Genomic DNA, 26,933 nt, shown 5'->3' on the forward strand with positions numbered 1-26,933 from the left:
ATTGGATAGAAGCCACTCTGGGTTGCTAGTGACTGTGGCTGGGCAGCACTCTCTGTTCTGGGTGGAGAAGGGTGGATAAAAACACCACAAGAAACAGCAGGAGCTGCTGCGTTCCTCCTGAAGCCTTCTCTCCCCATTGATGCTGCAGACAACTAACCCATGCCAAGGAGTGTCTGTTCCTCCTGCCCCACGGTATGCTCCTCCTACCCAGAGAGGTCCCCACCTCAACAGAGTACTTTTCAAAGCATTCTACAGATTTTCACATTTGGACCTTAGTACAACCCTGGCAGGTGGTTGGAGTAGTTATTCTTTCTAGTCAAAGTCTTAGAAAGTTATGGCAAGAGTTGGGAATTTGTTAATGGCTTTGTGGCTAAAACCCAGGTCTACAGACCCTAGAGGGATTCGTTTGCTTTGTTTTTAAATCTTTTAAAATTTTTTTCTATATTCTTTGTTTACATTCCAGTTGATTTTCCCTTTCCCAGTTCCCCCCTCCCCATAAGTCCCATAAGCCCTCTTCCCTCCCCCTGTTCTCCAATCAACCCCCTCCTGCTTCTCTGTCTTGGTAATCCCCTACAATGCTGCATCAAGCCTTTCCAGGACCAGGGCCCTCTCCTTCCTATTTCTTGAGAATGATTTGATATGTGAATTGTGTCTTTAAATCTTATTATAGGGTAGAAAAGATAGTTTTTCTCATGGGCCAAGTTTGATTGACTAGCATTAGGGCTTGGAGTGGTACGCCGAGAAATGATTTGAGAACATTATTGACTCCATAGGAAATAATGTTGTGACTGATGATTCTGTCACCAACACAAGAGAAGGTGTGGTTGCACAGTGCTGTTCAGTCGTATGCATCTACTTCCTCCAGATGGAACATTCCCTCCTGGAGAGAAGACACTGGAATCCACAGGAAATTAACAACACATACAAGGTACAGGAAACTCATGAAATTGAAAAGGCTCACAAGCTTCCACTCTGAAGTTGTAGAAGCAGGAAATGATTACAGGGGTGGGCAGGGAGGAGACTGGCGGAGCTGAGGACCTCCTTGGATGCCACTTTCATGAGTTAACTCTGATGCTGGGTGAGCTTTTCAGCAATGCAGTTGCCCTTAAAGCACATGTATGCCTTTCTGTAAAGTGATCTCAATAAACTTACGCGTTTACCAAGCTAAATTTGGATGGAATTGCTTTTTCTGCCATTACTGCCTTACCAGAGATGAGTAGAGATTTGTTCTAAAAAGTCTCATGATAAGTTACTTCCCATGCCCTGAGAAACAGGCAATCTTCCCTGTATTGTGCAATAATCCTTTTCTTTGCAGTCTCTACTCAGACCAGAGATTAAGCTCATAAGTAATACTGTCTATGAGGCTTATCCGTGGTTTCTTTTTCCTTTTTCCTGTCTTGATCTTGCTATAAATATCTCTTCTGCTGTGATTACAATAATGGAGACGGCTATACGCACATACCCTTGCCATTTTTAATGGAGAAGTTTAGTGTTTTTCCTATCTGAGAAACCAGATACAGCTATTTATGTAAAGGTAATGCTGGTCTGTTAGCTACTATACATGGATTCTTACGGCAAGTATGTATGCAAGTTTGCATACTGCCAAGCAGTATGTAAATTTGCTACAAGTGCAGTCTTTGCAGGCTTATCTTCAAGTGCACTGTGAGAAACTATAGGGCTATAGGAACCAATTACAGAGATGCTATCAACATGACTGTCTTAGTCAGTGCTCTACTGATGTGAAGACACCATGACCATGGCAACTCTTCTAAAAGAAAGCATTTAATTGTGGCTGGCTTACAGTTTCAGAGGGTTAGTCCATTATCATCGTGGCAGCACAGACAGACATGGTGCTGGAGAGGTGGCTGAGAGTTCTACATCCTGATCAGCAGAAAAGAGGAAGAGTGAGACATGGCCTGGCATGAGTGTGTGAAACCCCAAAGCCCACCTCTTGGGACATGCTTCCTCCAAAAGGACCACTCCTAATCCCTGTTGCAGTGCCACTCCCTAGTGACCAAGCATCCACTTCTATGAGCCTATGAAGACATTCCTATTCAAAGCACCACAGTAACCCTTTATCTATTCCAAAGTCTCCATGGAGAGCTACAGAACTGAAAGTCTCCTGGTTCTAGGTAAGCCACTGGCTTGCTCCTTGCTATAATGAAATGCTTTAGGGAAGCTAAATTTATAAAACAAAGTGCACTTATTTTAACTGCCACTTTTGTAGACACACTGACAAGAGGATAGACACACTTGGTGATAGCTCGTAGAGTCCTGAATTGGTGCATGACACTATCTGCCAGGAGCAAGGGAGTTTGTGTGTTTTCTGATTTCTGCCATTCTTATAAGAGTTGTCAGCATCTAACCATGAGGGCTTTAGCCTTATGACCTCATTCACTCCTAACCATCTCTGTCTTTATCTCTGAACATTGTTGATAAGGTTTCTTCACTGTCTTGATATCTCAAAATAAAAGTTAACTTGAATACACAAAACTTTGGGAAGCACATTGTGTGCAAACTATCTCTAAACCATAGCAGGCCATTAACAAAAGCAAATTGCAAGCAAAGCAAAGCTATGCAAGAAGACTCCTGTATTTGAAGCTGTTTCTGTCTCTCAGTGAATTCTCGTGAATTTTCACGAATCTTCCACCTAGCGCCTCCTCTCATTAGTCCACAGCTAATGGGATAGGATTCCTTTCTCCCTACATTGCCTGGCTTTCATTTCCTTGCCTAGAATATCACCTCCTAGAAGTACTTATTGCTTACTCAGGGGCTCTGTCTCTAGATGTTGACACTGGTTCCCTAAGGAAGCTTCCCCCAACCGTCTAACTGGATGAGGTTTCTCCTCCCTTTGAAGTTCACTCATCATTCTCTATGCCCCAGGCCTTAACTTATAGGGCTCTGCCTCTTGCTGCATATTATTGCCGTAGACTGAGTGAACACCTTCTAGATTGGAAGGCTTTGCTAAGGATTATTTGATATTCTTCCCATACTTAGTTCATTGCCTAGGCCAGAGTAGAGACAAATGCAGTAAAAGAAGTATTTGTTGAGTGAATGGACTCTTTCCAGTGGCAATCCAGGAGTTCTTGCTTCTTTTCATGTTTGGATGATCTGTCATATACAACACCTGTACACAAGCTATTTGCATTGATTGATATGTCACTATTGGCTATTAACTAAGAGGTGAAGTGAGGCATGGGAGTAGCTTGGACTAGGAGTGGAGATATATGGGTTAACTTAACATGTAAAAAGGAAGAAAAATGCAGGATGAAATGAATGCATAGATTGAAGGAAGGGAAGTATTGAGGCTAGCTTAAAACTTTCTATTTCATTTAGCTAGATTGTGACAGCCATTAAAATGGGGAGCTGAAAAGCCACCTTTATTGTGTCTGTGTGTGCTGCTGGGGATTGAACCTTCAGCCATGAGGATGCTAGGCAAGTGTTCTACCACTGAACTATATCCCAGAAGAAACTAAAATATAAGAAACTAAAAGGTGGATGATCAGAGGTTGATGCTTGCAGTAGAGCTTTGAGCAGTCAGTGCTGGAGGCTGAATTAGAATCATCAGTATGAAGGTAGATGAAGCCCAGAGTCAAGCATGTGGACGAAGACTGGAGAGGAGAAAAGGAGATTGCTTGAGATGAAGCTCTGAGGACATTTTATAGATAAAGACCACGAAGAGAAGGATCAGGAGCTACAGGAGCTTCAGGAGCCAAGAAAGAGGATTAGTATAGTAAACTGGAAATCTTGGGCAAGTCAATTGAATGAAAAGAGGGTTTGGAGCAGATTTTGCTAGGAAGAAGTGATGAAGGACAGAGTGATGAAGAATTTTGGGGGGTTTATGTGTGTATATGTGTGTTGTGCGTGTGCACATGTGTGTGCATGGATATGTGTATGTGAATGTTTATGTGTACCTGCATGCATGTGCATGATGCATATGTGTATGTGTGTTTGTGTATGTGTATATGCATATATGTGTGTGTGTGTACATGCATGTGTGTGGAGGATAGAGTTAATGGCTAGAGCATCCCTTGATTGCTCTCCACCTTATGTTTTGAAACAGGGTTTCTCACTGATCCTGGAACTCATACATTCAGCTAGGCTGTTTAGTCAATGAACTTTAGAGATCTGCCTGTGTCTGGTGTCCCAGTGCTGGGATTAAAGATGTGGGCCACTGTATATGCTTTTACTTAGGTGCTGGGACTCTCAACTCAGGTCCTCAGCTTTGTATAGCAAACACTTTATTGACTGAACCATTTCCCTAGTTCCTTGTTTCTATTAAAATAATATTTATTTTTACCTTATGGCTATATGCGAATGCTTGAATGTGTGTTTACTATGTGCATGTCTGGTATCTGAGAAGGTCAGAAGAAAGTGATCTCTTAGAATTGTGTTTGTGAGCTCCCATGAAGTACTTGGAAATAAACCCAGGCCTGCAAGGGCAGCAAGTTCTCTTAGCCAATGACCCATCTCTTTCCCCCCTTTTCTTCTGTGTTTAGGTAAGAAATTAAGAATGTTTGCTCACTCTTGAGAGGACATGGTAGATCTGAAGAAATCAAAGATGCCTATGTGCTGAGCATTGGACTTGGTATTCGATCCTCAAGGAGCAGGAGAGAATGGGCCCAGGGTCCTGTACAGATGTGCAGACAGTGTACAAATCTGTGGCAGGCAGTGTGAAGTTAAGGACATTCTCACTGAAGATACTTGCTTCCTCAGTCAAAGTGGGATTGGCTTTTTACATATTGCAAGTAAGAGGTGACAGGAGAGAGACTTTGAAGTGGAGTTGAGAAGTGGGAAGGAATTGTCTAGATATCTTCTGGGTGGGGTTATGGACGTGCATTAGCTAATTGTTTCACTTTTGGGCCAAAATACTTGGCAAAAAGCAATTTAAGGAAGGAATGTTTTATCCCTTTGAAGGGATTCATTCCATCATGGCAGGGAAGGCCTGGCGGTTTGTAACAGAAGGCCTGACGGGCCACATTGTTTGCAGCATAGGGGCTGATACTGATGAATGCTGTCGTGAACTTGTTTTCTCTGTTCTATTCAGTGTGCAATGTCAGTCCACCACGTAGTCCCAACCCATCTCTGGAGGAGTTTTCCTCACCTTAACCTAACAAGGTCCCTCACAGACAGAGCCAAGGCCAGTTTCTTCAGAGATTCTAGATATCTTAAGGTTGACAGCGATCAAGCTGAGGCTCTCTTCGAGCCTGGCTTTCACGATTTTTAGTGGTAGCGATTGGTCCATCTATGTCTGGGATTTCCCATCAGTCAAGGTGAGGTGGAGGAGCAAGTGCTAATTAGGTTCATCTGGGTTGTGGAATTTGCTCGATAATTAGGATTTAAAGACGGAGGTGCAGGGAGCATTCGGTAGTTTTAAAACCTATTTTTAAAGTAATGATAATGGGTTGGGGAGGTGGCCCGATGGGTCAAGGAGCAGGTCCTGTGCAAGTGCAAGGACCTGAGATTGATTGTTAGGACTCACTTCAAAAGCTGCTCATGGTGAGTGTGTCTGTAACCCTGCTCCTCGGGGAGGGGAGCAGACACAGGCAGATCCTAATGATTTGTTGACCAGGCAGTCTTGTTGAGCCTGGAAGCATCAGTTTCCAGTGAGAGGCTGTTAGAGAAATGGGTGGAGATAAATCGAGGGAGACACCAGACATTGATCTGTGGCAAGAGTATCTATACACACATGCGTATAACCCATGGAGATAAAAAATTAGGGTTTGGTGGTGTTGGCTCTGTGGTAATGCATGTGTTTATAATGTACAAAGGCCTGGGTTCTACCCCTTATAAGAAAAAAATCTTGTAAAATAACTCTAATGTCTAGGGAAGGAATGGAGGTGACACAGGAAGAAGATGAACACCGACGGGGAGAAGGCAGAGAACTAGATGGGAGCTATTGCAAGGGGTTCAGGGGAAGGTCCTGTGGTATTACTTAAACCAGCTGTGGAGAGAGAAATTCCCTGAGGTGCCAGCTGGCTGAAATGCTGGCTTCCTTTGACGACAACCAGGCTGTGTGTAGAGCTCATGTGGTGAAAGTAGCAAGAGTGACTTCAGAGAGAGTGGGAGAATAGAAGCCAATGTCACCGTGTAGCCAGAGGCAAACACAGTGTGGTGGGGCACTTTGACCAGGCAATGGTGGGCCAGAGCTTCTCATCTTGATGAGTTATTTATCGTTTAGGTGATTAGAAGATGGACAGATCCAAGCTTTAAATATAATTTGCCTAGGTGATTGTTCAGTACTTAGGTTGATTCTGTAATTCCTCCATCGTTCTTTGTCTATTTGGGGAGTCCTTCTTCTTTATTGTCTTTGGAGGTCCTGAGAAAAGTGCCTCTGGCAGGTGCTTCTGACAGTCTCCTAAGCCACCGGCTGTGGCAGGCACTCAGGAGTGCTATGCAGGCCCTTGTGGAAGAGAATGACCTGAGGGTCGATGTCTTCCCAGTCAGTGTCCAAGGAGGAGAGTTCATCTTACCTAACACATCCAGCTTTGTGGACACGGAACAAGTTATTGGCTTAGGGGTGAACTGCATCCTTGAGAGAGGAAGGGGCCAGGAAAAGACAGGCATCAGGACCTGGGAAACTTCAGGAGACTCTGTCCTGACCTGCACACCTGGGTGTTGTAGGGATCAGTCACCTTGGGCCTTGCCTGTTTTGGTGTTGGAAGATAATTTCCAAGGTAGTATAAAGTTGTGACATTTCATAGCACTGTAGGAGTGAGCATATTTTTCATGTTTTATTATAACTGGTTTAGAAGAAAAATTAAAAAGCACAAATTTATATAAAATTGATAACAATATGCAAATGAAGGCAAATGTCAGTCAGTTTCTATTAAGTGGGAAGGAAAGTCTTTAATGGATAGGAGAGAATTTGTCCATAGACACGGGTTATTTTGTGTTGTGTAGCCAATGGATACATTGGCTATGATTTGCAGAGCTGACAAAACAGCTTGCATAGTTTCAGAATCTGATAATGCACAAGATGAGTTGTAGAGAGTGTCATTTCCATGGAGTAAGACTTTCTGGCAGTGAGAAAGAGTCCCCCACCCCCACCCCCACCCACCCCCTTCCTCCCACCCCCTGCCCCTCCTCCACCCCTCCCCCAGCCCTGCCCTTCCTTCTGCCACTCTCCAATAGAGCCCTCCCCCTTGGCCCTGCCCTTCCTTCTGCCACTCTCCTACAGAGCCCCGCCCCCAGGCCCCGCCCTTCCTTCCTTCACTCTTCTACAGAGCCTTGACTTGTCTCTGCCTCACCTTTAGGCATCTGAGCTAAAACATAATCACTGTGGGAAAGGGCTGCAGAGAGAAAGGCCCAAACCTTTCAATGTTTAAAGCCAGGGACATAGTGAGTATTTCAATTTATTAAATACATTAGATGATTTTCCCCTTCCACTTTATTACTTTGGAATCATAGATCTTGAAGGAAACGTGCAGCGGGTACTAACTGAACTGAAGGTAGAGAAGAAATGTAAGGGGCCCCTCAGGAGGCGGGTGTGATTTGTGGTGGGTGACACGATAGCTGGGGCACAGCTTTGTTCCCTGTGGTAGAAGTTCATGGATGAGAGGCCAAGATTCGTGTGTCAGTGCTCACAGTTGGGGAATAAGAACTCCTCTCAGACAGATTTTCCACAACACTTTCCTCATTAGTCAGTGTTCTGCAGGCGCAGACCATCCTGTGAAGAGGGGCTCTTCAGCACACTCTGAATAGGGCAGTAGTACGGATAGGTGGAGTTTAACGAGTGGCTGCCTGGCTCTGCTAGCTCACCTCACTGGGCACAAGTAGGCAAAACCAGCCGTTCTCAAGCCTGGCCACTTAGAGGATCAGATTGAACTGGTCCGGGCAGATCTGTGTCTGAGTGCTGTTTTAAAATCTCCTCTGGATGATTGCAGTGTACAGTGAAGGAGGAGACTGACTGGCCTCAGCGGGGCCTCAGCATTGTGGGTGCTGGTGAGAGCCAGGGGCCTGCCTTGTAATAAGGATCCAGACACACCTGAGACCGCAGCTGCACGGGTGTCAGGAGGGCATGGGGGTGACTGACGGTCACTTTTAGGGGAGGGGCTGTGGTTTGGAGTCATTGGTAGTATAAAACTCTGCCGGCTTTGACTCAGGGCTGTTCGAAACCTTTGCTTCTTTGCTGAAAATAGGTCTTGAAGGTCAGTGTTAACTTGTTCAATTTCTTCTTCCCTGTTTGGAGACAGTCTCTCTATAGCTCATATACGTAGGTTGGCCATATCCTGAGGAGGTGAGAAAGCAAGTTTTCTTTCCTGTAAGAGACCGGACTGGGATACACAGCAGTATGACCTCTTGGAAGATAGCCTACTCTAATCCAGCATGGGCTGGGGGTCGAGCAAACCTTTGAAGTTATAGGTCTTGAAGGAAATGTGGGGCTGGTACTAACTGAGCTTAAGGTAGAGAAGGCTGACGTAAGGGACCCCTCAGGAGGCGGGGTGTGATTTGTGGTGGGTGACTCGATAGCTGGAGCACAGCTTTGTTCTCTGTGGTAGATGTTCATGGGTGAGAGGCCAAGATTCGTGTGTGGGTGCAACTTCACAGCATTGCACATGAAGCATCCTTTGTATTAGATATTTACATTATGATTTATACCAGTGGCAAAATTACAATTATAAAATAGCAGTGAAATAATTTCAGCGGGGGTAGGGGGGTGTGGGGGTGTGGGGGGTGGGGTGTGGGGTGTGGGGGGGTGGGGGGGTGGGGGAGTCAGCCCAGCATGAGGAACTATATTAAAGGGTCGAAGCATTAGGAAGGCTGAGAGCCACTGTCCTAATGCCTGAAACCTGAAATGTTACTGTCTAAAGGGTCTTGACCAGACATGCTTTAAATTAAAAACTTCTTGAGGAAATTATTTTGGATTAAGTGTATGTGTGTGAATGCAGTCACCAAAGTGCTTATGAGGGGGGGATGAGGGGAGGGCAGGGAGAGGGGGAGAAGGCAGAGCCACCCGGTTAGAGAGAATGTGCCACATGGCTGAGTGCGGAATTTTGCCAGGGCGATGAAGCTCCAGCAACTGTGGAAGAGACGAGAGTCGCCTTCTCCCTTTGAGCCAGAGCCTAGTGTACAGCTCAGCCACTATGTTGATGTTGGCTCAGGGAAGCAAATTTTGGACATCCAAAATGTCTACCAAGTTTGTGGAAACCTGTTACGACTGTCTCAGGAGACACGTGCATACATCCCAGGAAGACTGTGACCCAGATGCTCGCCGAGTAGGTCTGGGCTTTGTCTCAGATGTTGTGATGGCTTCCTGAGTGACTCTGAAGACAAAACTCCGAGGGGCAAACATTAGTGTTAAACATGTAGATGGCACAGGGTGCTTACTGAAGACAGGATCAACTTCACGAAAATTTTGGGAGCCTATTCCTGTCACGTCCGACCCTCCAATCGCATCGTCTCTCCCTGGACAAAGGGAAGATTAGAATTCAGGCGGTTGCCTAGATAACTGAGATAAAAAATTAATTAGATGATGTCCTCATTTCCCTGTGGCCGTTGAGACTTGCCTAAAAATGGTGTGGGACTATTTCAAAGCCACAAAGGGACAATTGCTTCAGCAGTTGAGTCTGTAATGGGTCGTCATTTTTGAGAGTCACTGGGAAAGTCTATTGTCAATGAGTGTGGATGGAGTGGGCTCATTTCAAAAGCCATGAGATCTGAGAACTGAAAAGAACCTCCCCCAGGACTGACTCCAGTGCTAAGTCCCAAGCCTATCAGAGGTTCAGGACCGACTTAGAAATGGTTTGGAGTTTAACCTTGGCCTTGGGGTGATGCTTGATTTGGTGTCTTCTACTGGAGGCATTGAAGGTGCAGAACAAAAACAGATTTTATATAAAATGCAGCCTCCTTTGAGAATACACATGGCACACATGAGGAGAGCGGGGAAGAATGGTGACGTCAGGACACTACCGAAATGCCGTCCCACATCCCTTTAAGAGGTGTCCCTAGTTTTTGGGGTGTCCCTGTTTCTGGGGATTTGGTTTCTTTTCTTTATCATTCTGCTCCATAAAGCCCCAGGAGTACTGGCAGACATTTTATGGTTTTAGTGATAAGACACAATATAGTGTTAGCATTTTCGTTATTCAAGGGGACACTCAGAGACATTAGGTAGAGTAACATCAAGATGCTGTCGTCACCTATCTGGTTCTAGAATGTTTCCAATGTCATGAGCAGAAACCATATTGTTAAATACTATGTCTGCATTACCCCTCCCTGCAGGCTCCACCTCTGCCCCTGTGAGGCTCCACCTCTGCCCCTGTGTTTGCCTGTTCTAGCTCGCACTGCTGAGTGGAAACACTCCATCTTCCTCTCACACCATCACACATCTTCCGAGTCTAACTTGATTGACTTAGCGCAATGTTCTCAAAGTCCAAGTAGATGCCTGAATTACATGTCCTTTTGTGCTTGATTATCCTGCTGTGTATAAATACCACCACAGTCAGCCATTGTATTTGGGTTGCTCCCACTTTTGTCTATTTTGAGTAAGTGTCCTATCTCTTAAATTATGGTTGATATTTGGTAAAAGTGATGTTTGAGAATCACGTGTCTTTTATTCAAAGGCCATGAAAGATAGACTCACAAAAACCGGCTTGAGAATCATCACAGGATACATGGCACATGCCATTTTTATTTTGAATTTTACGTGAAGAAGTTTTAATGAATGGTTTTGGGCAGCATCAGGAACAGAGAGCAGATGCTTGGAGAAGGCGAAGGGTGAAGGATATCAGGCGAAATGGCCCTTCGCAGCCTTGGGTCTATGCTCCCAAGGCTCACTCTAGTTTTCCTGCAAGTCTTCTTTCTATTTGCCCGCCTAGAGAAGACATGCCTTCTGACGCTTATTGTAGAGTCTGAGGACTCACATTCTTGCCACTAGGGAGAGGGTCCTGACAAAGACCCCAAGATACCAAGGTGTCTTTGTGTTTGACTCCGGCTGTTGGTATCTGCTTGACTGGTATCGTGCCTGAGAGAGGCCGAGGGATATTCTCTTGCTCTTTAGGAGAGAAAAACTGATCCTCATGAGGCAGAGCACTGATTAGGGTGAGAAAGAGAAGGCCTCGCTGAGGGTTTCTATCAGTAAACCTCAAAGCTGTAGTTATTTGGGATGTGCAGAGACGCCAAGAGTTTAAAATGGGATGTTTCTGTGGATGGTTGAGATTATGGGGAATTCCCCATCCCCCACTCCCAACAATCCCCCCTCACTTTTCCTCTGTCCTGCACACAAGCACACATACACTTAAGTGTTGGGAGATTATCCACACCTCCCTCATTTGACAATGGAGAAACTCAGGGGACGCTGACATCATGCCTTGTTGTGGGACCACAGGGCCACTGTCAGCTGCTGCAGGATGGCTGAGTGAGGGACGGGAGTCTGACTGACTTTGACATGTGTTCGTCTTCTCATTTTTTTCTTGCTTCCTTTTCATCCCATTTTAATGTCACCTCAGCAGGGGACGGAGAAGGGTCCCCCAGGAAAGATACCTGGTCTAGATGGGAGCAGAAAGAGGCTGTCCTGAGATGTCTGGCTAAGCCAGGGCAAGGTTGACAGGGCAGCTTGACAGATGTGCCTTGATGTCTCAGGCCACAGCTACTGTGCCAAGGGCAGCGGGCCGGGTGCCTGTCAGTGGTACTTCATCTGCCAGCAGAACCATGATGACAGAGCGGGACACACAGCAGCCTTCTCTTCTCATCCCGGGGGGGGGGATGGGGGGGGAATGGGGGTGAGGGTGGGGGGGGCAGGGCAGGGGGCAGGGGGCGGGGCCCTCCCCCTGGTCCTCCCACTCCCCGCCCCCCCTTCCTCTGCAGCCCAGGACTGGCTCCTAGTCTGCTAGTTGCCAAGCCCTGGCTGCTCAGTGTTCCTCACTGTGATTGCTCTTCCTAGAAAGGGTGCGGAATAACCTTCCTCTGCATCATAATCACAAGCCTGAAACCTCAAACCCTGAAGGAACTGATCTGACTTAAATAATTCATGCTAAGGTGGGAATTGAGGAGCTCGACACAAGGGTGATTTGCATTTGTAATAAGAGCATGTTGACACAAGTGAATCTCTTATTGGTATATTAATATGGGAGAAGCCAGGTTTGAAGCAGGGAGGACCGTCCCTTATCCCTCGGCCCTAGCCAGATCTAGCCTAGCGGGCCCAAGCGAGCGGCCGGTGGTGGGAAGTTATCCGAATTCAGGAGGCAGGTATCGGGACACTGGACATTTATCATTTCATTTCCTATTTGTGGGATTTCCTGAAAGTAATAGCCGAGTTTTGCAACCCAAGTCCCGGAGAAGACAATAGGATTACCCAGGTCACGCCAGCTTCTTACAGTCAGAGAGGCTGCAAGCCGGCTTTGCCAGCAGTTTCAGAGGGAGCACAAATCTGCAAGAGGACCTGGACCTGGGAGTTATCCATGGTGCTCTGATTGGCGGAACAAAAGAAACAAGAGATGAGGTCAGGGCCCAGGGAAGGGGGGTGAGGGGGGAGGGGGGAGAGAGAGAGCGTTCTGCAAGGTCACCTGAGGTCCCTATGTAAGGGCACTGTGACCCCAGGGGCCACATCTTTCCCCCAGGGATCTAGACTGATATCATTTCTATATGTTCCTTCTATTATTTCCAGAGGTCCCAGGTCCGGGTTTCCTCAGAGCCCCTGTAGGCCTTGAGAGGTGGGCGGAGGTACAATTGGCTATTGTTAGTGTAATTAGGGCGAAGAGCCTCCAAGAGCTCTGGAGAGTAAAGCCCGCCCTCCCCTTCACCACTGGGAGGCCAGCCTCCTATTATATCTAAGGGAAATAGAAACTATAAATGGCCAGATGATGAACAATGAATGGACTCCAGCTGAGAGGTGTAGGTTGTTTTGGTCATAAAGGTTGAGGGAGAATAACTGAAAAATTAAAAATAATCTGATAACCAAGGAAATGTCTCCCTTTCTGGACATTTTAATGATTGCCTTCATCTGTGAGGGGACTTCTCCCCTAGGCTCTCGGTGACTGATTGAGGGTGTTCTTGGGTTGTCAGGGGTGTCATGCCCTGAGACTGAGGAGAGGCTGCTGCTGGGTAGTTGAGGTGCAGACTGTAACTGGCCTCCTGTGTGAGCCTCATCTCCTGCCCTGTAAAGACACAGCTGTTGCTTTTATATCACATAGAATCACCTTGTGATCATCTGTACATTATCATCCAGTTTGCAGCAGTGCTGTGTGGGCTGAGATCCCTCCTGCTTAGCCCTCCTGTGGTGATCAGGACTCTCACCTGGGCTGTCTCCTCCTGCTTAGCCCTTCATTTGTCCTAGCTTCTTCCTTCTTCCTCCTGGGAACCTGTACCCTCCTTTCAAGTTTTGTGGCCCACAGTGAGTAATACTATCTGTTTTGTTTTTCTTGTTATTGCTTTCCCAGAGCCCTCCTGTATGCCAGGTGCTTGATATATTGAGTTTCTAGGCCTTAGAATCCCCCAGTTGGACTTCCGTTTTACCAATGAGGAAGACAGGCTCAAAGGAAAATCAGCCTCTCTAAAATCTGTCCAGGTGGCAAGTAACTGTGCTAGCCGATTCCAAGCCCATCCTTGTCACCATATACTGTCTGTGCTGCAGGAGGGGACTTTGTGCTTAATGGCTGTGTGTTCATCCCGCTTGCAGGGCAGGGGTGGGGTGGGTGGGTGATGAAGCGATAGCAAACATGGCGAGCAGAGGAAGCAGAAGAAGCAAGCTACGTCACAAGCAGCGCCTTTTCCCCCTAGTTTTATTTCTCCCCTTATTTTCCCCTTCTGGAAGAAGCTGGCACTGGAAAATGTGGGAGACTTTAGTATGGGGTACCCGCTGAGAGAGATGGGGTGAGACGATGCACAGGTAGACATGACAGTGGTACAAGGTGACTCGAGCTAAGTGGACGTGTGGCCTCTTGCTTTGGGTAAGTTCATGACTGTAGTTCATTCCGTAGCGAGGATGTTGTGTGGAATGTCCTTTTTTACAGGTTCACCTGAGCCGTTTCTTGCAGTCTCTTCATCAGTGAGGCTGATCTTTGCCAGGGTCGTAAAGCCAGGGAGTGAAGGAGCCCAGCCAGTGTGCACATCTGGTACACAGGCTTTTACTTAGTGCATGGATCCTGGATAGAATGTCTTTCCTCTTAAGGTACCTGCCATCCCATCCCAGACTGCAATGGGAAAGGAACACTGAAGTGCCTTCTATTTAATTTCTCAGACCTGGACAGGCAGTAGGAGAGGAGAGAGGTTGGGGGGGGGGCTGATTCTCATACTGAAGGAATTCTTAACTGGGGTCTCTAGACCCCAATGGGATGTATGAAATTTGCTGAGTAAGAAGCCCTCTTCTTTGTGTTCTCTGACTGAGGTGTAGAATCTCCTCCAATGATAAAAAGGGTACATCAGTAGCACCTAAGACTTTGTCGTCCATAAGATTTACAAATGTATCAGCCCAAGGTTTGAAAGACCCCTCAGAGGTCACTGATGGCTCTCGGTATTGTGTGATTTGGGAGGTGAGTGCGGCTACCACATTGATAGGACTGTGCTACCATGCCACAGTGTGAAGAACAAGTTGCCAGTGCTAATTAAATATAGTTAGCTTCTGTGGATTTTATTTTATAACTTCAAAACATTATGTTGAGAAAAGTGCATAGATATTACAGATTGCCATAGGGGTTATGGCCCAAGGGTAATTAAAACCCCTGAGCAAAAGCAGCTGGGGCCCGAGACAATTCACACTTCCCAGAAGATTGACTGTTTGGTGACTATGTCTCTGTCCTCTAGGAGGGCAGGTACAACAAAGGGGTGGTGCTAATGCCTCATCCATTGGTTCATTCATGATACCTGCTGGCCACAGAATGTCAGGTATAAGACCCTGGCGTCCTTGTCTCATGGGATTTCAATTATAATGAATGTAACAGTTCTTAATTACAGACATACAAGAAATGAGGCAGGCTGGGGGCCTGACCAGTGACAAGGCACCTCTTGAGGAAGAGGAGGGGAGTCCTGGGCTGAGGCATGGAAAGAGATAAGATGCTTTCGGACATTAATAGAGATGACACTTTTCCTCTACTATGTAAACAACATTTATTGAGCATCAATGGTGGTAGGGGTACAACGAGGAGCAAGACAGACCTTTAATGCTGTAGTTGGAATGCTAACTAGTTCCTCAAAGCTCATACTGAGATCCCAATCCCCAGGGTGATGGTATTAGGAGGTGGGGTCATTGGGGAATGATGTGTTCCCTTTAAAAGAGCTGAAAAGAGATGTCTCAAGTGTAGACAGAGGGAATGGGGCTGCCTATGAACCCTAAGAGTAAGACCCTCACCAGGAATTGGACAATAACTTGATCTTGGACTTCAAAGCCTTGAAAACTGTGGAAATAAATTGTCAAGATTTATGATTATCCTACTCTATGTGAAAGGGCTTAAAAGGGGAGAGTATAGGGGGTTAGGTGAGTGTGGCTAGGCGGTGTGGGGGAAGGTGTCCAGGCGGGCCCTTGCCTGGGCACCTCTGCCCCTGAGGGACCACACACACACAGGCATAGTATAGAATAGAGTTTATTCAGAGTAGGGGATGGGAGTTAGTGGTAGAGAAAGGCAGAGAGAGAGAGAGAGAGAGAGAGAGAGAGAGAGAGAGAGAGAGAGAGAGAGAGAGAGAATAGAGAGAGTGGAGTGGAGGCCGGCCATGACCATGTGGAGGGGGGAAGAGCCCCAGGGGCAGAGAGATGAGAGTTTGGGAGAGCGGAGAGCAAAGAGGGAGAGGAGGAGCAAGTAGCTTCTCTTATAGTGGGCCAGATCTCTGGGGTGAGGCATACCTGGCTATTGCCAGGTAGGTGTGGGGTGGAGCTTAGACAAAACCCCAACACTATGAAATCTGTTAGAGCCTCTTAGACTTACAGACTCATAGAGTCACTTGCTTTTCAATAGAGGGATGTGTGTGTGTGTGTGTGTGTGTGTGTGTGTGATGGAGACAAGAAATAAATTCCATGAGTTAATTAGGGATTGTCTTTTGAGGAGGAGTCTGATGTGGGCAGAACATCCAAAGGCCCTTCTACAATCTTTCCGTCCTGTCTTCCTCTTCTGACAGGTTCTAGCATGAAAAGTAGGACTTACATTATAATGTGAGTTTTTCCAATTACTTTTGATTTTCTTCTCTTTTACAAAAGGATGAGGCGATTTTTAAAGTTCATCTGCTAGGAAGGCAGAGACCTCGAGATTAGTGTGCTGATGAGCCTAGAGTGAGCGTCTAAACGATGCTGGGGTGAGGGGAACCTTTCTGGGGAATTCCCTCTGCAGTTGGTCTACAGGGCCATTCAGCCTCTTTGCATTTACAGAAACATTTGCGTCAATGGGGATGCTTTAAGAGGCACCATCCCTCCAGGATGAGTTGTAAGTTCCTGTTTTGTAAGTAGTGTTTCCTTTTTCACAAGACAGTTCTAAAAAGGTCAGAAGTCTACTCTTTTGAGTGGTACTGTTCTGCTTTGGTTTTAAATGTCACCATCTTCTTCAGTGTTTAGAAAATGGTACCTATAATAAAACTAATGGCATAGCATTAACTGAACACTTACTGTGCTGGTAGGCTTTGCAATACATCACACTTTAATCCTCACTCCATGAACACGCTGTAGGCTTTGGTGGGGTGAGTTCTTCTTAAATGGTTTGTATTTGAGTCTTAGTTCTGCCATTTCTAGCTCTTTAACCTTGGGCAAGTTATTCAAGAATAAATGATCTGTAAAATGGGGTTTCTCGTGGTTCCTATGCAGTCCATCCGAGGCATCGTGAGGATGGGACGTGATGGCTACCCGTAACACTTTCGCTGCTATACCCAGTTTATCGTTTGGCCTGTGATACCTGTTATTGATACAGAGTGACAGCACTATTAATCCACTGGCCAAATGACAAAACAAAAATTTAAATGAAGTCATCTGCCTCAGGTCACATACTAAAAAAAGGGATGGCCTCCCACTTCTGTGCTAACTGAGACTATTGTCTGTTTTCCTACCTTGCTCCTAGGTGGGCAAGTTTGAAAAACACGCCATCTGGACTTGTCTCTGAGCCTGGGCTCCACAGGACCATATGCTAAAGAGGGCTATAGAAATCTTATCTTTAACAACTTTCAAGTAAATATTTTTCTGTGAATGGCACCTCTCTAAACCTAATCTCTTAGCAGGAGTTGACAGTATTGGCAGAATGATGGGGTACTTGCCAGAGTGATTAGTTGTTTTGCCTTGAAACCTATTTCCCAAACCTTAGAAAGAAAAGACCCATCTGCTGTGGTAGCTTCCCAGAAACTCATTGCCTGGAGATCAAAAGTGGGATTCTGGAGCCAGACAGGCCTGGGTTTGTGTCATGGCTCTCTCTGCTCAATTGATCTCGGGTCAGTGCTTCATGGGTTTTCTCCTTTGAGATGGGGTCTCACTACGAAGCTTTGACTGGTCTGGAACTTGCTATGTAGGCCAGGTTGACCTCAAACTCACAGTGGTCCACCTATCTACCTCTGTCTCTCTAGTGCTAAGACTAAAGGTGTGCAACACACACACATTTCTGAGGGTTAGTCTTTGTGTGTAAGATGGGGTGGTTGTCGTGTCTACTTCCTGGAGTTGTTTTGAGGATTGAGTGAAGTCTCACAAAGCAATAACAACAACAGAGCATAAGTAGATTGAACTGCAGGCCGATCAACAGCTACTAACAATGGAGGTCCTGATGTTACCAATAACATTATAGGGCTTTTATGTATAGCTGTTACACATTCTCTCTGGGGTTGGGGATTTAGCCCAGTGGTAGAGTGCTTGCCTAGCAAGCACAAGGCCCTGGGTTCGGTCCTCAGCTCTGTTTAAAAAAAAAAAAGACAAAATAACAAAAAGACCAAACAAAAAACAAACAAACAAACAAAAACAAAAAACAAAAAACAAAAAAACAAGGTAACTGGCACATTCTCTCTCCATTTTCTGTGGCAGATATATCCCAAGATCCCAGTAGATTCCTGAGAACCCAGAGGTTACTGACTTCCATGTACACATGTACATAAACCACAATTATTTCCTTAAGGTCATCCACATGCTGTGTGATTTTTGCAATTTGAAATGCTACAGGGAAACTAACTATTTTTTCCTTTCCAGTTATAAAGGTAGGGTTGTTCTTATCATGTTATTTATAAGTTCCCCCCTGTGCTTTCTTTCCTTGCTACGTCAGGACCCTTTATATCTTCATTTTAAGAAAACCCTCTTTCTGCTTCTCTGTGACATATTACAGTGGTCAGCATCACTACTCTTGTGCTTTGATACCATAATGAGATAAATCAAGGTTATTGAAACTCAAGTACTACAAAATCTCTGTAGTCAGTGAAGCCAAGATTGCTGTTACGTAAGTAATGGGAGGTAACATATACAGTGTGGTCCCAGAGGACCAAGGGACAGCCACATCCTGGGTGAGATTCAGTGGAATGACAAGGGATTTCAGTTCATTACTCAGAATAGCTTGTAATTAAGATATAAATTGTTTATTTCTGAACTTTTCTTTTCAATACTTTTAGATCACAGTTGATCACTAGGTAACCGAAAAGGAGATTGAAACAAATAGTGCTGTGTTTCAATTCTCCAAACGAACCACTGACATTTGGTTTCATCTGGTGCTTTCTGTTGGGAGACCAAAGGATAGACAGAGCACTGCCTGGAAGCACTGCCTGGGGGCACTGCCTGGGGGCACTGCCTGGGGGCACTGCCTGGGGGCACTGCCTGGGAGCACTGCCTGGGAGCACTGACTGGTTGTCACTAGGCTCATGAGATAACCTATTAGTGCTTTGAAGTCTCTCTGCCCTTTGTATATTTCACCTTAAGTTAAAAGCAAATGCTGACTATTCAATTAACACCGCCAGTGAGAATACTCTAGAATCTATTATCTTTATTGTCTAGGAAACAACAGAGCACAGACCTTTACTGTGAGCTCCAGCCTTGTTTATCAATTCCATATTTGGCTTCTCTACAAGATGGTTTATAAACCTGCCCAAACAGAACTTACCATATGCTTCTTCAAGCTGGTTCAAGTCTCTGCTCTCAGTAAATAACAATGTGTATTGTTTTGCACAGGAGGGAAAAATAGCCAAAGTTGCCTTTGTCTGCTAGCCTGCCAGTGTAAGCCCTGTACATTCTTCCTGTAGCTCTCCTCAATCCCCTGCTTTTCTCCATCTCATTCCTGTGACTCTGGTGCAGGCCTGGCCTGCTCTGGAACATCACCTTCACCTCACCTGCTGCCCCCTGTGCTGCTCTAGTACTGGTCTCTTTTTCCATTGCTGGCGATGGTCTTTGACAGACACTTCCCTTCTAGAAATTTGCAACTGCACCTAGGATGGTATCTCAAGTCTTTCCCATAATATACAGAGCCCTATCTATATGCCCGCCTGCCTGCCTGTTGTACCTGCTGCTTCTGGAACTAGCAAGGTGGGCTCCCATTGAGTATATAGCCTTTCCTGGGAGTTATCTCTTCTATCCCCACTCCCGGACACCATTTCTCCCCTACTTCCGGTCTTGGCACAAGTAAACATCTCTCCAAATGGAAGTATCCCATCATCACGCCCGCATGCACCCAGGCTGACCACTTGGTTAGATGGTTGCCAGCCTTGCATGGTATTCACCACGTGTGCAAGCACGTGCTTACTAACCTTTACGTGTGCAAGCACGTGCTTACTAACCTTTCTTTGCTAATTTGAAAGGTCCATGCAGGTTTAAATTTTTGGCTTAAACTAGACACTGGCCGATACTACTGGGACACAGGAGGAAGGTGTTGGTTTTCTGCGCAAAGGTCCGCCTACCTCCTGCAGCACAGGTTACCTGTCTGCCCATGTGGGCTGCGGGAATGCGGTGGAGATGTGGGCTGCAATGAGATACACCAGGCCAAACAGTTCCACGTGGGACTTTATTTAAGATGGGGAAAGGGGTAGCGGGCGGGAAGGAAGAAGAGAAAGAGAGAAAAGAGGGAGGGGGAGAAATGCTGCCCGGTTATATACGGATGATGACGTAATTACAGGTAAAGGTGGGCCATTGAATTCTGGGTATACGGCGGCTGTTGCCTTGGCAACAGACCTATACATTGTTTTAATTGTCGCTTGTATGACGTCACAAGCCTCACAGGTCTCGGTGCCTACAGAAGGCCCCTGTGTTGCCTGTTAGGGAACCCTGTGTGGTATCATCCTGACTTCTTGCTAGCAAGGCTCCTATTTTTCTGTCTCCCTGCTCCTCTGTCACAGCTAGCTTTAGTAAACAAAGTTTGCATCTAGTTCTGAGGCCATGGGGTTATGTTTGTTATCACCCAGGCTAGGGAACCTCATAGTCTGCGCAGACAGACGGCATCAGAAAGCTGGAGGGCGAGCCTTCGTGGCAGCAGCAGGGAGCAACGGTTATTTCAGAATGAGCAGATGACCTGTGTGAGGTGCTCCACATGCGCCTTGTGAGACCCATGGAGGGAAGCAGGGTGTCGCTGCAGTGACAGAGATGGCATTTCTCTGCTAACACCTGGCGGGTGGATGTGCAGAGCAGTTTCTATTTGATCCAGAACTGTAAAAATATGGCATTTTAAAACTCTCAAGTGTTTTGGAGTTACATCCACGCCTACAGTTGCAGCCAGGTCATCTGTGCAGACCTGTGTGGGTTTCTATTTAAAAGCTCTAGAGTTCAGCAGTCACCACAGGGACAAGCCCAGATGGCTGTGCCTTGCCAAGTTCCAGGGCTGAGAACACACCATGGGGCTGAAATGCTGCCAAAGTCACTCTTTTGTTTTGACAGTGACAAGAGTAGTTGGAGGCTCTGGGTCTCTTTGCTTTCCTAAAACTGAGATGGCACAGTCCTGCTCATGGCCTGGCAGAATGAAATAAAAAGTGCTGTAAAAATAGTAACCGACGCTTGCCCGCCCTGGAGTCCCATGACCGTCTTGGTTGGGCCTCACACTCAGAATGGAGAGCAGATTTCTGATTATCAGCTGATGGGGGTGGTCAGGTGACAGGAAGCTGAAGCTTCAAGAGGCCGAGATGTGTCCCTGATCTCATAGCTTCCAGTTGGAGCCTTGACTCACCTCTGCCTGGGACTTCTCTTCTCCACCACCCTCCTTCTCACTCTAGGGAACTGAGGTACAGAAAGATTCATTTGCCAGTTGGATTCAGATGGGACTTTTGACTCCATAGTCCAAGCACTTAGTGAACATACTGGATTTCAAGATGTTCAGTCCTCCTGACAAGACACCATGACACCTGATAATGTGGTTTTTAAATGTGAATCTGCACCAAAGAAATAGAGGAGTCCACCCTTTCAAACTGCTTTGAGAGAATTCCACAGTGTCTGAGCAACACAGCTCAGACGTCCCATCCTTCTACAGGGAGTCAATGTGTAGTCAGGGGAGGGGTACATGATGTATGGACCTAAGAGTCAAAACTGGAGGGGTGGGAAACATGGGAGTTAACAGTCACGTCAGAGATACACTGCCTCTTCCCAGGTTTTTGAGGCAGAGTCTCATGTAGCCCAGGCTGGCCCAAACTTGTACTCATTGTGTAGCTGAGGATGTCCTTAAATTCTTGATTGTCTTGCCTCTGATATATGCATACACCACCATGTTCAGCCCAAAAGTTCAGAAACAAAACTTATGATAAAGCATTGCTTTTATATCAAAAGCAACATATAGTCTGTGTAAAACAAAACAAAACAAATCTAAACAGCAGCAGCAGCAACACATACACATGTGTGCACACGTGCACACATACACACACACACACCACTGTAAACATAGGGCTGTGGACGGGGCTGAGTGGTAGAGTACTTACCTGTGTGCTCAAGGCCCTGGTTCAATTCTCAGTGCTGGGAAAGACGCCCATTACTTCATTTGCATGTTTGCTCTCTCTGCCTGTGTCAGGTAAAAAAGTATAAAGGTATAAAGTAGACAGCCATGCTTCAGGTATAGTATGACGTGACTGCTCTGGAAAGGAGTATGGCTAAATAAGGTAGCATATGGCTGATGTATTCATCCAGCCGTGCCTGGCTTCGGATCTGAGGACCCTCACAGCAGCCCTGCCTGTCCCTGGGCCAGAACTGTAGCAGTTGAGCCTGGTATGAAGTGCTTCCTGGATGCGCCTAGGTAGCATGCATTTCTATAACTGCACATGACTGCTACACTCATGTTCAGCCTTGGATCTGGCCCTGGGTCTCTCTTACTGACAGCCTTGGCTACACACAGACAGTGCTTTGCTTTTGGACTCTTAACTATAGGCAACACTGATACAACAGCCTACTTTTTATCCGCCCATTTTTCTTCACAGAGCCCAACTCAATCACTTTCTGTCTGTCTGTTTAGCATCCAGCCATGCCCCTCTCAGGTCACTTTGAGTGGATGTGCCTTACATGCTAAAGAGTCCCTAGCCTAGGCTGACATCTAGAGTCACTTGAACTCATTTAAATGTCTCTGGCTCCCTGATTGCCATCCTCAGGCTAATGGTTTGCAGCCCACAGTCCAGGCTTTGCCACCACTGCCTGGGTTTGAATTCTGACTTCAGTTCCCTTTGTTGAGCCTCCAGTTACTTCATCTTCATTGATCCTGGTAGTATTTTGTCTGATTTACTTAAAAAAATATTTACCCGAATGATCACAGCTGGGAAATATTTAGGAAAAGAAGGGTAAAGATGTTATACCCCCAGCTAAATAGGAAATCTGTGGTTATTGTTCCAAATGGCTGGGTGGGAATTCTCCTGTTCTGTTCACACAAGAAATCACACAAGGACAGTTCCCCGGTCCCTGGTGTTTACACAGGGTTTCTAAATATGGAGGTTTAGAAATGCCACACACAGGAGTTAGAGGCTTATGGCTCCACACTTCAAAACCAGAGGCTTACTGCGCTGGGATAGGAACTCTGACACCCACAGCTTCTGAGATTTGGGACTCTTAGCTCTTTAACCCTTGGCTTTGCCCTCAAACACTTCTCAGGAGCGAGGCTCGCCATCCTTCCCACCCGAGCGCTCATCTCCGCTTATCTGCAGCCCCGTGGGCTTGCCTTCCCACTGTTCTCCATTTGTTCAGCCTCTTGCAGTCTATCCATCCTTAGGCATTCTGGGAGACTCTTCAGCTGCCTCCTGGTGTTAGAGCTTAGAGCTTTAGCTAATGGGGTCTTTAGCTTTTGGTGGCTTTCTGAAACTCTTGCTTCTTGGCATTAGGGACTTGGGCTGCCTAGCTGTAGTACTTCTCGGTAAATCTAAGCTGTCCCCCAGCCACTGGTGCCACCACTACTGCTTGTCCCAGGGCCAGTAGGTCTGGTTTCCTGCTCGCTCTTCACTCAGCTAGCTCAGCCTGGGATAGAGAGCACCAGCTGATAAACCATTCAAGAAAAGACTCCATTGTGCCTAGCGGTGCATCAGTGGTGGTCGATGATTATGAGACCTCCCAGACTAACCGTAAAGTATAGAGCTAGAAGAGGGGACTTGGCACATTTCGGCTTGGAGTGTAATTCCACCAGTCACAGCCTTGTATATTTATAGTTTTCCATTCCACCAATCATAATCACAACATAAGCTCAATCACAAACCTCATACAGATACAACCCCTCTTCTGTCAATCATGGGCCTTTTGCTGAGACCTGGGAGTGGGGTTGGGGTGGGATCGCTCTTCCTCCTGGTCAGCCTTGCTAAGGACTGTCAGTACCAGGCTCAGAGCAGCTGTAGCCAGGGCCATCCAGAGATTGTAGATGAACTGAAGTATTACAGTCCCTGTGCTGGTGGGAGTGGGTGTGACTGTAGCACGGCCTCCTATGCAGAGGGGTGTGGCCCAACACCACCTGTGGTTGCACTGTCTTCCAGTTGGAGTATGGCTTTCCCAAAGTGTCCTTGTAGTGTTCAAAGTGACCAGGATGCTATGATGACAGTATGGTTGTTTGATGAAAATAGAGACGGCTTTGCTCAGTTGAAAGGCACAAGAGGTGTGCCTGACAGCTGTCAGTTAAACAATCATCAAAAGGGAGGAATTTGTTTTATGAAACTGCTATTACCTTGGTATCTGAATTAGATATGGATATAGCAAAAGAGAAACTATAGCCTGGATGTACAGAAATGAAACTATCCCCTAATAAAATTCCTGCAAACTGAAATCAGCAACACATTAAAATTATGCCACAATCAAGTTGGTTTCATTTTAGAGATTCAAAGATCGTTCAGTGTATATAGAATAATAAATACAATATACCATGCAATTAAAATTAAGCACAAAAATCACATGATATCTTATTAGATGTAGAAAATCTAATAAAATTCATGATCACTTCATAAAGACAGCCCTGAAGAAACCAGGAACAGAACAATCATATGTCAGCATCATAAAGGCAATAGAATTACCAAGTATAATATAGTACATAAAATGTAAGTAGAATATAAATACATGAAAAAATACTCAGCTGCCTAATCATCAAAACTGCATTGAGAGTCCATCTCATCCCAGTCAGAATAGTGATCAGAAAATAAGCCAAAACCAACAAATGCAGTCAAGGATAGGCCCGGAAAGCAACCCTGATACCCTGGCATACAAAGTAGTCTAACTACTGTGGAATTCAATATGGAAGCTCTTTCCAGACGAAAAGCGTGGAGCTGGTGGGATGGCAGAATGGTTCTGGCTCTTCTAGAAGACCTGTGTGGTAACTCTCAATATCCTTAACTCCAGTTCCAGGGATTCTGATGTCTTCTTCTGGCCTCCTGAAGCACTAGGCATGCACCAGTATACATGCATACATGTAGGTAAAATATCCACACACCTAAAATATAAAATACTTCTTCAAGAAACTTAAAATATAAAGAACTATTACTAGTGTTAACTTTGTAAATGTTAGCCTGGACCTTGCTGTGTCGCACAGGGTGACATCGAGCTCAGTCTCCTTACCTCTGTATCTGAATGCTGGATGGCAGGGGAGTGCCACTGTGCCTGGCAAACATTATTAGTATTCTTGACAGTGCTTAACAGTGACGAATTTCCTAGCTGTATGCCCTTAGGGGAAGTTGAGTCCTCAGCAAGTCTCAGCACTACATAATAAGGTTCAAGAAATTAAAAGTTATACAAATGTAAATTTAAAATAACAAGCTATACTATGACTGTGGATACAGCTTTGTCCAGCATGGGCTGTTGGTAGATCAAGGACAGAGTTTTAGAAACTGAAGACAAATCTGTTAAGAAAAGCCATCTGACTTTGAGGAGTATTTGCCAGGGTTCTTGCTCAGAGAGAAAAGTATAAAGTCAGATCAAGTGACTGATGAATTCTATCATGTGACAGCTTTAATTTCTCTCTTTGACACCAGGCCTCATGTTAGTAATGATAAAACTGTGAAGTACCAGGGATCAGGTGTCACACTGTGGCTCCCACAAGCAAACAGAAGTTGAAATAAAAATTATAAACCTGCCTTTCATTGGTGCAGCTGCAGCCTTAAGTAGCCAGGCTATGAAAGAGATTTATCTCTAGTATCCTCCACTGTGGTAAAAGGATGGTCTGTTTGGACCTTAACGAGACCAGTGAAATTGTCTATGCCAACTCCCAGCAGCAGATCAGGAAGCTGATCAAAGATGGGCGATCATCTGGAAGTCTGCAATTGTCCATTCCAGGACGTGATGCTAGAAAAATACCTTGGCTCGGTGGAAGGGCAGGCCTGTGGGCATAGGGAAGCAGAAGGGCACTGCTAGTGCTTGGATGCCCGAGAAGAAGGCGACCTAGATGAGAAGGCAGAGGATCCTGCACTGGGAAGATAGCGTCAAGATTAACTGCCATCTGTATCTCGGCCTGTACCTGAAGGGAATGTACTAAAAGACAAGCAAATGTTCAAGGAGCACATCCACAAACCGAAGGCAGACAAGGCCCAGCAGAAGCTACTGTCTGACCAGGCTGAGGCTCCCAAGTATAAGATCAAGGAAACATAAAAGTGCCAGGAGGAGTGTCTCTGGGCCAAGAAGGAAGGAATCAAGACTCTATTCAAGGAGGAAGACACCAAGAAATAATCTTCCCTCGTATCTATACATAGTGGCTGTGGCCTCACATAGGTCAGTCATTAAAATAAAACAATCCTTAAAGATTATAAACCTGTCAAAAAATTTTCAAAGAACGTAGGCACCCCATGTTAGTTGGCTTTTTTTTTTTTATTGCCATAATAAAATATCTGAGACAATCAATTTGAAAGGAAAGATTGCCAGGCATGGTGATCCGTGCCTTAAATCCAGCAGTGGGGAGGCCAAAACAGGTGCATCTATGTGAGTTTGTGGCCAACATGATTTACATAGCCAGTTCCAAAATGAAGAGACCTTATCTCAGGCAACTATGACAGCAGCAGCAGCAGCAGCAGCAGCAGCAGCAACAACAACAGAGAAAAGATCTACTTCTGCTCATAGATTGAGATGTTTAAGTCCATGACTCTATTGCATTTGTCTGTGGGAAGTGGTGTCATGGCAGCATGTTTGTAGAGAAAGAAAGCTGCTTCCATAAGCAGTTCCAAACCAGGAAGAGGGCATAGCTCCAAGTTTCAATATCACATTCCAGGACAACTCTTAACTTCCTCCTTCCTGCTGGGCCCTACCCTCTGAAGGTTTTGCCACCAACCATAGCACCATATGCTGGTGACCAAGCTCTTGGCACAAGTGCTTTGGACACATTCAGACCTAAACTGTCAGAGTTGCCCTCCTCCAAATGGAATGTTCCCAGAAGACTGGATTTCTGAGAAGGCTGAAAAGGGAACCCGGTTCTTACAGTAATGAACCCTGTGTGCTTACTTTTCTCATTGCTTCAACTAAACATGCTGCAAATGAATTTAGGGAACAAGGGGTCTCTCTGATCGCAGTTCTGGGGTACAGTCCATCATGATAGGAGAGGCACAGAGGTGAAAATAGCTCTAGCTGTGGGGATGGGATGAGGTGGCAACGATTGTAATTGCTCAGAGAATACTGCCAAGAAAAACCCTCTCTGCTCCTTCAGTCCTTTCTCTAA

The 26,933-nt window shown here is 45.8% G+C and overlaps 1 pseudogene; it reads left to right on the forward strand.

Moving 5' to 3' along the window:
- The first annotated feature begins 23,542 nt into the window (after positions 1-23,542).
- Positions 23,543-25,954, forward strand: LOC127677919 (60S ribosomal protein L19-like; annotated as a pseudogene).
- The last annotated feature ends 979 nt before the right edge of the window (positions 25,955-26,933 follow it).

This window comes from Apodemus sylvaticus, chromosome 2, assembly GCF_947179515.1.
Source record: "Apodemus sylvaticus chromosome 2, mApoSyl1.1, whole genome shotgun sequence".
Lineage (NCBI taxonomy): Eukaryota > Metazoa > Chordata > Mammalia > Rodentia > Muridae > Apodemus > Apodemus sylvaticus.